At 40.6% G+C, this 8518-nt stretch overlaps 1 long non-coding RNA gene across 1 annotated transcript; it reads right to left on the minus strand.

Annotated features, from left to right (window-relative positions):
- Window positions 1-731: 731 nt before the first annotated feature.
- LOC116033708 lies at window positions 732-2194 on the minus strand. Its single transcript, XR_004100893.1, has 3 exons — window positions 2075-2194; window positions 1920-1969; window positions 732-983 (listed from the first exon to the last, which is right to left on the minus strand). It is a non-coding gene; the product is annotated as an uncharacterized LOC116033708 (long non-coding RNA).
- Between the last annotated feature and the right edge of the window lie 6324 nt (window positions 2195-8518).

Below are 8518 nucleotides of genomic sequence, written 5' to 3' on the forward strand. Positions count from 1 at the left end.
AACCGCTCTCACCACTCACTTTTCACCTTTTACCCTCTCAAAATCATTTTTATCCTTCCAAAACCCTAAACCACTCCTAAAAACACCAACTCTTTGATATCATGTCGTCATCCAGTTCAAGTTCATCGTCTGGAAACTCTAGCTCCTCCTCCGATGAAGTTTCCAGCACCCACGGCCCTGTTCCTAAACCATCACCCTCACCGGAAAAGCCCAAGTCTCCTCAAGAAAAACCTTTCATTCCACCGAGAATCATACCCCGACCATGTGAGGACCTTAACGTTTTCATATTCTTCCTCAACACGCTTAAAGGTCAAAAATCCAAAAACTGCATGGTCAAGGTTGGATCAATACTAGATGTCAGCGGCTTTCTCGAAAGAGTTCTTGATAAACAGTTTGGAGATCATGTGATTCAATGCCTCAAAGATGGTAATCTTTACAACTTTGTCACTTTCAAACACAAAACTTGGTACCCTTTTGATGTGACACAGTTCTATATCAATGCTGAAGTTCATACTGTTAATGGGATCGTTGAAATACGATCAGTAGTTCATGGGAGTGAGGTTTGTAACACCCCGGCCCGGCTATACCGTACATCCGGAGTAGTTACCGCCACACCTAGACCGAACCCAATCAAATCCAGATAGAGTTCACCCTAGGTGCACAGGCTAAAAAAAAAAGAAACTGTTTCACACACTCTCAACTTGACATAATCTTTATATGTATATATGTATATTGCAGCGGAAATAAGAGAAGGTAGCTAAGGTAACTACGAGTATATATACAAAGATTGACCCTTCAGGTCCGAAACATGAAAGTTCAAGTGGTTCATAACTTGCTAGCCAAACTAAGGCTACAAAAGGTATGCACACAAAAAGGAGTATACTTCGGAGAGGGATGAGCCGGAGGATCAGGAGAGTAGCCAGGAACGTAGGGGTCTTCGCCTATCAAGAACCCCGTGTAATCCTCATCACACTAGATAACATCTGTTAACAGAAACACATTGAAGTGCAATTAGCACGACGGCTAAGTAAGGATATCCATGGGTTATCCAAAACTAAATAAAGGTTTTGTAAAACTTGATTACATCAAAACCCTATCCTTACTCATCAGCCGAGGTTCTACCTGCAACCTTTACGAATAGCAATTTATACACATAATAGGCAACAATTTCAATATCATCTTAATCATTTTCCCTCTAGACGAGGTCATATAATAGTCATTTGCCTACTCAGATCATATAATGCTAAACATTTAAGCATATAAGCAGAAAAAGGGNTGTATATATATATATATATACATAATACACACATAAATATATATACTACACGTATATACATAGGTTTCATATACATAATACCACTTCCTTATAAGAAAATTTCAGCTAGCGCAGTCTGAAAGATTGAGCCGGTAAAGATAGTTCCCGAACTCTTTTTCACTTGAAATTTTTATGGTAGAACCCTAACTCATAGTACTTGATGTTCATAAAAAGTTTTGGTCACCTAGGTTCACGAATTAACACAGAAAATTACATTTTTACCCTTGGCAGTGTGCTGTCCGGATTTTCTGCTCTCTGGACCAGTTTTGGAAAATGATTTTGAAACCACACTTATACTACTTCAAAAATTATGAAATTTTTATGGTAGCTTCTAGACTTATAGAACTAGATGTCTAAAAAAAATTGGATCAAAATACTTTACCGATTTTTCCCAGAAAATCACGGAAGTTACTGCCAGAATCTACCCTGATTTTTCCTTTCACTATTTTCACAACTATAAGCATATATGGGCATAAATATGATATGTACATGCATTTTCAGCCATTATCATGTATAGAAACATATTCATAAAACCCCTAATCTCATCATTCACTATCAATTATCTAGTTTCAAATAACCTCAACCAAATAAAGGGATTCCTTACCTTCCGTAGGAAGCAAATCTTGGATCTTTCCCCAAATTCACCTTAAAACCCTAACATAAAACACGGTAATACGAATATGGTTCAATAGAATTCTACCCAAAACTATGAACTAGGAGTAAAACATAACTTTTAACCGATTAAAAATTGAAATTTACCGAACCAATCGCGATCCAAGCTCGAAAATTGCTTCTCTCTCCCTCCCTCTCTCTCTCTCTCTCTCTCTCTCTCTCTCTCGGAAATGAGGGTGAAGACGAAATGAAGAAATGGAAATGAAGAAATGTGACTTGCTCAATCTTATCCCTTACATATATACATATACGTAATAATATATTTAATAATAATAATAATAATAATAACAATAATAATAATAATAATAATTATAATAATAAAATATAATATGTGGGATGCTTATCCAATTATATATAATAATAATATTAATAAAATATCTCCACAACATATCAGTTGTGGTCCAAACAGATAAAGTTTCGGTAGAAAATAATCCAGAAAGAATAATTTCCGACACCAAAATTTTATTCCAGTCAAAAGCTCCCAAAATGGGCTAGGTTCAGAACACTGCGAAATTTCGCGAAGTACGATCAGAAATAAATTTCGACCCTTATAGCTCATCCAATTTCAACTTAACTAAGCAGGAAGTTCATACTTAGTCATATATGCCTAATCATCCATTTCCAAAGAAATCCGAGCTGAAAATTCGTCCCCCAAAAATTTTACGGTTCGTGACCGGCACATACGATCGCAGCTTAATAACAACTATACTTACTTATAAAAATTCATTTGAAGTATCGGGAGATCATAACTCATGTATGTCAATACCTTAGGATAAAATAATAATGTTAATAAAATACGGGGTATTACAAGGTTACCATTACCCATGAGGATGTAAGAAAAGTTTTTGGTTTTCCTATCTGTGGAGATGGTTTCCATCTTGATTATTCTGAAGAGGAATACAGTAGGAAACAGATGTGGAAAAAGATGAAGGGATATTCTCAACCCTCATCCATTCCATCCATCTTAAAGAAGAAGATGTTAAAAATGGATTATGAATTTGTGGTTGATATACTGAATAGAACTGTTGAAAGCAAGCAATCCGGCACGGATGAAATTTCAGACATGAAAATGAGAATGATATGTGCACTTTTGGATAACTATCCAGTTGATTGGTTTAGAGTTATCTTTGCCTTTTTGATCAAGAATATTCAAACCGGTGTTGATCCTGCATCCGGGTGGTTACTAAAAGTTCTCGGCTTTGGTTTTGTGATCAGTGCTATTCTAAGAGATAAGAAGGTGAAACTGCGCACTAGGACTGCCTCCCATCGCACTCATTATTGCATGAGCTCAAACCCTCCAAATTATCTCAAGAGAAAGGCAGATGAATTGGAAGCTGCCCTAAAGAAGGAACAGAAGAAACATAAGTCTAAATCTTCAAGAAGTTCAGTTGAAAAGGAGAAAACTGAGGCATTTGGAGGTCATGACTCGGAAGGATCTACACACCAGCCGAAGAAACAACCCGGGCCATCAAAGCCGAAAAGTACCAAACATTCTGAATCTTCAAAGCAAGCCGAATCCTCACCTGAGGAAGAGGCAGACAAGTTGAAAGAAAAATCCAAAAAGCGCAAGGCAAAGCAACTGAAGTGTCCAAAGAAGAAACAAAGGAGACATCACACCGAGGACGTGGTGACAAAACATGTGACACAACCGACTGCTGTCCTACCAACAGTAGAGAAACCGAGGCGAACTCACAGTGATGAACGAATGAGAGTTGTTCCTCCTCCTCTTGACTTAAGCAAAGATGACAGTGATGAGGATGATCAAATGCCTCTTACCAGGTTCATGAAACCGAAGCCTTCACAAATGGTGTCACAACCTGAACCTTTCCCAATGCAATCGATAGCCGAGCCAATGCACTCTCCCGAACCATTAGTTGTTGAACCTCCGGACTCAGAAGTTTCCAAAACCAAAGAACAACGTTTGGCCATTACAATGCCATGAAGCTAGAATGAGTCAGACTCAGATTCCACGTGGATAGAGGATGATTCTGAGGGGGAAGATGTAGACATTTGTCGCCCACAATATCGACCAATACCTGAGGCGGTCAGAAGACAGATCACCGAACATATGTCTCCCCTCATGGACAGAATCATGCTTGCTCAAGATTATATCCTCAGACACATCTATTTACAATGGCCATATGTTTCAACTGTTCAGATTGAGGAAATTCCATCTGAAGCAACTGAGACTGAAGTACCCGAATCATTCCAGCAGCTCACCATCCATCCTGACCATGTCACTCGTCAAATTAATGCCGACGCTGTTTTGGCTCAACAACTGGCATATGAGGAATCTAATGATGAGATGCCCATTGCCAAAGCATTTGCTGAATTTCCCTCTCATGAAGAGATACTACGGCAAGAACTTGCTCGCATCTATAACTGGCAGGAATGGAGAATGTCAAGCCTTCGGGTCATTGCCAGCACTATCAGTGAAATGGCCGAAGAGGAAGAATGGGCATTAGACTGGATGGGCACACGGTCAATTTTTGATGCAACAAGACCGGATGAGATTGAACGGGTCTTTGCTGAAAAGCTCCAAGGAAAGACAACTCGGTTTGGCAAATCTGTCAATCTCAATGTTGGCTACCGAACCCCTCGGGAACGCCTAATGCTAGAAGACATGAAAATTGCCAAGATCCACAATATCTCTCGAGCACAGACGGAGATAAGGGATCTTAGACCTGACATTGGACCAAGCCGTCTACCTGACAAAGATGATGATGATGATGATGATGAGGATTCTAATCCAAATCAGGGATGCCGTGACCAGAGTGATAGGAAGGATGATGATGACAACGATGACAATGATGATCCATTCGGAAATGGCGTTCATCCTCCTTCTGCATCCCGAGCCGTTGCAAATCCAGATTCGGGTGAACAGACTGATCATGCCGATGCCACTTCTAATCAGCCTCAAGCTTATGAGACAAAGTCCGCACCCACAGAATCATTGGAGCAACCAGTTCTGCAAAGTCCTAGTTCAGCCCGAGATGAAAGCGTGGAAGCATCTCGAGGTGCGAATCATGATGACTTGCAAATCGTTGATGAAAGGATTATCACATTAGATCTAAATCATGTTGATGTTGAAATAGAAGTACTTCTTACTCCGGATGAAAACATGGAAGCATCCAGAAGTGTTAGTCCCGAGGACTCATCCTCCCCGACAAAAGAATCCGAAGACTTGCATATAGGATCTGCTGATGATCATGCACTTGCTTTAGTTCAAGATGGAAACATGGAAGCACCTCCTAAAGGCAGTGATGTCCGTTCAGCCGAGGCATCTGACGGATTGTGTGTTTAGTGGGAGTGAATGTGTGTGTGATAAAACGAAGAGTCAAGACTCCTCGAGTGTCGTGTCTCTCAAGGATGGCGAATGGGAACCGAATTAGCGTATTGGCATCTAAGAGGTTGAAAGGTAAGAGTTCTCGGGACTTGCTAGGATTGGAGGTCATTTGTAAGGAAGTAGGAAGGTTGGTGGTTGTGTGAAATAAATAAGAAAGGCGGAGATCGGGGCCTTAGGCTTCTCTATGTGGTCTATCTTTGGACGGGTTTGCGAGCACTAGACGTGGAATAGACAAGATAGTTCGTGGCACATCACCAAGTGGCGTCACACTTTGGACTCCCACATCCTCATTCGGTTGGGGCATTTCATCGAACACTTTGTCTACCACTCCTCTCGGATCTTATCCTTTCGGACTAAGAGCGGATATGTGGGTGAGTTAGGCTTGTGAGTGGCCGCTATCGCGCACACACTCACTTCCTACGGGTTTGCTACCTAACGTGGCCACAAAAGGCACAATGTTTGAAGAACATCATCCACACAAGTTCATCATCCAACAAACAAGAAACTCACAAATCAAAGCAATAATATCAAACATCCACATAGATTAACCTTGGGGCCACCAATCCCCTATCTAATCTACTCTATCATACTAAAGAAACAAGAAAAAGAAAGGAAATCTCAAAGAAACAAGTATTAAATTAGAAAATGGAGAGAATGGTTACCACCCTTAGAAAAGGGATCTTTACAACCCTGTTCTTGAAATCCCAATCTTCAATCTTGCCCTTGTATCTAATCTAAACTATAAGAGAAAGGAATTTTCCCCCAAGAGGGGAGAAAACCCTCTAGATCTATTCTACTCTACTCTATGATTTTTCAGATTGTTCTCTTCCTTCTTTTTGGTTTAGGGCAAGGGGGATTTATATTGGTGACAAAAGGGAACAAATTTCCCAAAATGACCCTTGGCCCGACCACGCATACCACCACGCGTGGTGATGGGCGTGGAAGGCTACTGGAAAGATTCCACGCCCAGCCACACGCGTGTGAGGCTGCGTGGGACGATACTACATTGTGGCTTCTTTTGTCTTTTGCTCAATTTTAGCCTCAAATCCCTCTCCAACCTGTAAAATACCTCAAAACTATTTCTAAGAATGATGTTAGAAGATTATGATCACATCTGAGCTAAAATGCATGCAATTGTTATGATCGGATGTCAAAACGTTGCACTTTTAATCTAATTAAGACCCTTTTTAAGTGCTATTATTGGTGCTTATCAAAGTTTCCACACTTAAACCTTGCTTGTCCTCAAGCAAGCATACTTTTCTAAACCCTAATCATGTAAGCACCAAGAATAGTTCTTTCTTTCATGGTTAATCGATCAAGTGATGTATAGGTGTTCAGAGTTGAGTGGGTGAAATCCCCTACACTATCTACCAAGTCCGCTAAACTCATGCCAACCAAATGTAAGAAATATGCTAAGGAAGTGAGGTCTCAAGAGATGGATATGACATAAAGAGTTTTGCTCACACCTTCAAGCATGCAAGTTACCAAAGAGTTTCACCTTGTATTTTCTAGGGGCCTCCAGCCGATCCGACTAGTGGGAACGATGTGCATCCCACGGCCAATTTCCTACCATAACGCCAAAGCCCCTTTACATTATATAAGTGAGGGCAGGGACATGGACCGCTCATCGCCATGGCTTGGGCGATCACTCTATTTTCTCACTTCCTAGGATAACGTCATCAGGCGACCCGACTTCACATGGAACCCCATGCTTTTTCGAAGACAGTGCAATGGGTGCCTGAATCCTAGCGAAGTGGCTCACCTCCTCTCTATTTTCTCATCTTTCAGGATCTCTTCGAGGTAACCGACTTCACATGGATCTCCATGCTTTTTCGAAGACGGTGCAATGGTTACCCCGTATCCAGACAAGATGGCTCACCTCTGCTTTTATCTCTAGGAGTGGTCTTTGCCTTTTTCTTTTCACCATATCAACCCCTCATGCCTTTTCTAGGGATTAAGGATTTTTCACTCTAAGTTCACTTAGGCTCACCTTTTGCCCCATGTCCTGCTAAGATTAATTCAATTTCCGGGTTTCGCAATTTTTATCTTTCTAAAACTCAAAGGATTCACACTCCCACTTCGAGAGATCCTTGACTGAGGTCCAAACAAAATACAAGGTGAAAACATGCAAGCACTCATAAAAATTTTCAATTTAGGTCAAAATGTGCAAATTGGTGCAAAGTGAAACTTCCAAAGCATATTTAGAACATTCAATTTTTGGCACAAGGTTAGGAGCCCTCCTAGATAGTATTGGCAATAACACACCCTCTAGGTCCTATACCTTATCACTTAATCAATCAACTGTTTCGAGAAGCATACACCATTTCCACACTTAGAAGTAAACATCGTCCTCGATGTTTCCATAAGGAACGGAGAAAAAAGGATATATGTTCAAGAGTTCTACTCACGCCCCTTTTCCACACTTAAAAGTGTGAACTGGGCTAAAACAATTCTAATAAACAAGTTACATCCGACACAACAATATTATGCAACTCTTCATGTGTGATTCAAGGAAATAAAGCAATCAAATCAAACAGGGCATCGAATCAGGGATAAAAGAAATACTTACAATGTGCATCCCTATCAAAAATTGTGCAATCTATGCTTGCCCTTCAAAACATGGTTAGAGTAAAGGTAAAGAAATAAATGTAGAATTGAAATTATACCTTTCATGATTGGTTTTTCTTTGGTGGTGGTAGAGTGGTCTCTTCTTCTCCTTATTCGTGGGTTGCCTCCCATAAGCGTCACGTTTAACGTCTTTGGCTAGACGAAACGTGCAAGATAAAACATAAACAGAAATATAAACAGAAATGAAAGTAAAAAGATTGTCCACAGTCATTGTTTCGAGTTATCAAGTCACAAATCATCATCATCAATTTTTCTTTTCTTTCTTCAGTTCTTTCCTCTCTTCACGCTCTCTTGATCTCCTTAATCTCTCTTGCAATCTCGTCCAGTTTCTGCATCTGCTCCAGGTGCAATTGATATTGAAAGTTTCGGAGGGATCTCCAATCAGTGACTGGGGTGAACCAACTCGGGATGTTGAAGCTTGCAGGATTGGAAGTTTGCTCCTCGAGTTGTGGTGGAGGTACGGACGGTCCAGGCTCTCGGGGTGGTGGAGAATACATTGAAGAATCTGCAGGCGAGTAAATCTCTTTTGAGGATAGGGAAAGGAATGACATTGGCGA

Source organism: Ipomoea triloba, chromosome 10 (assembly GCF_003576645.1).
Source record: "Ipomoea triloba cultivar NCNSP0323 chromosome 10, ASM357664v1".
NCBI lineage: Eukaryota > Viridiplantae > Streptophyta > Magnoliopsida > Solanales > Convolvulaceae > Ipomoea > Ipomoea triloba.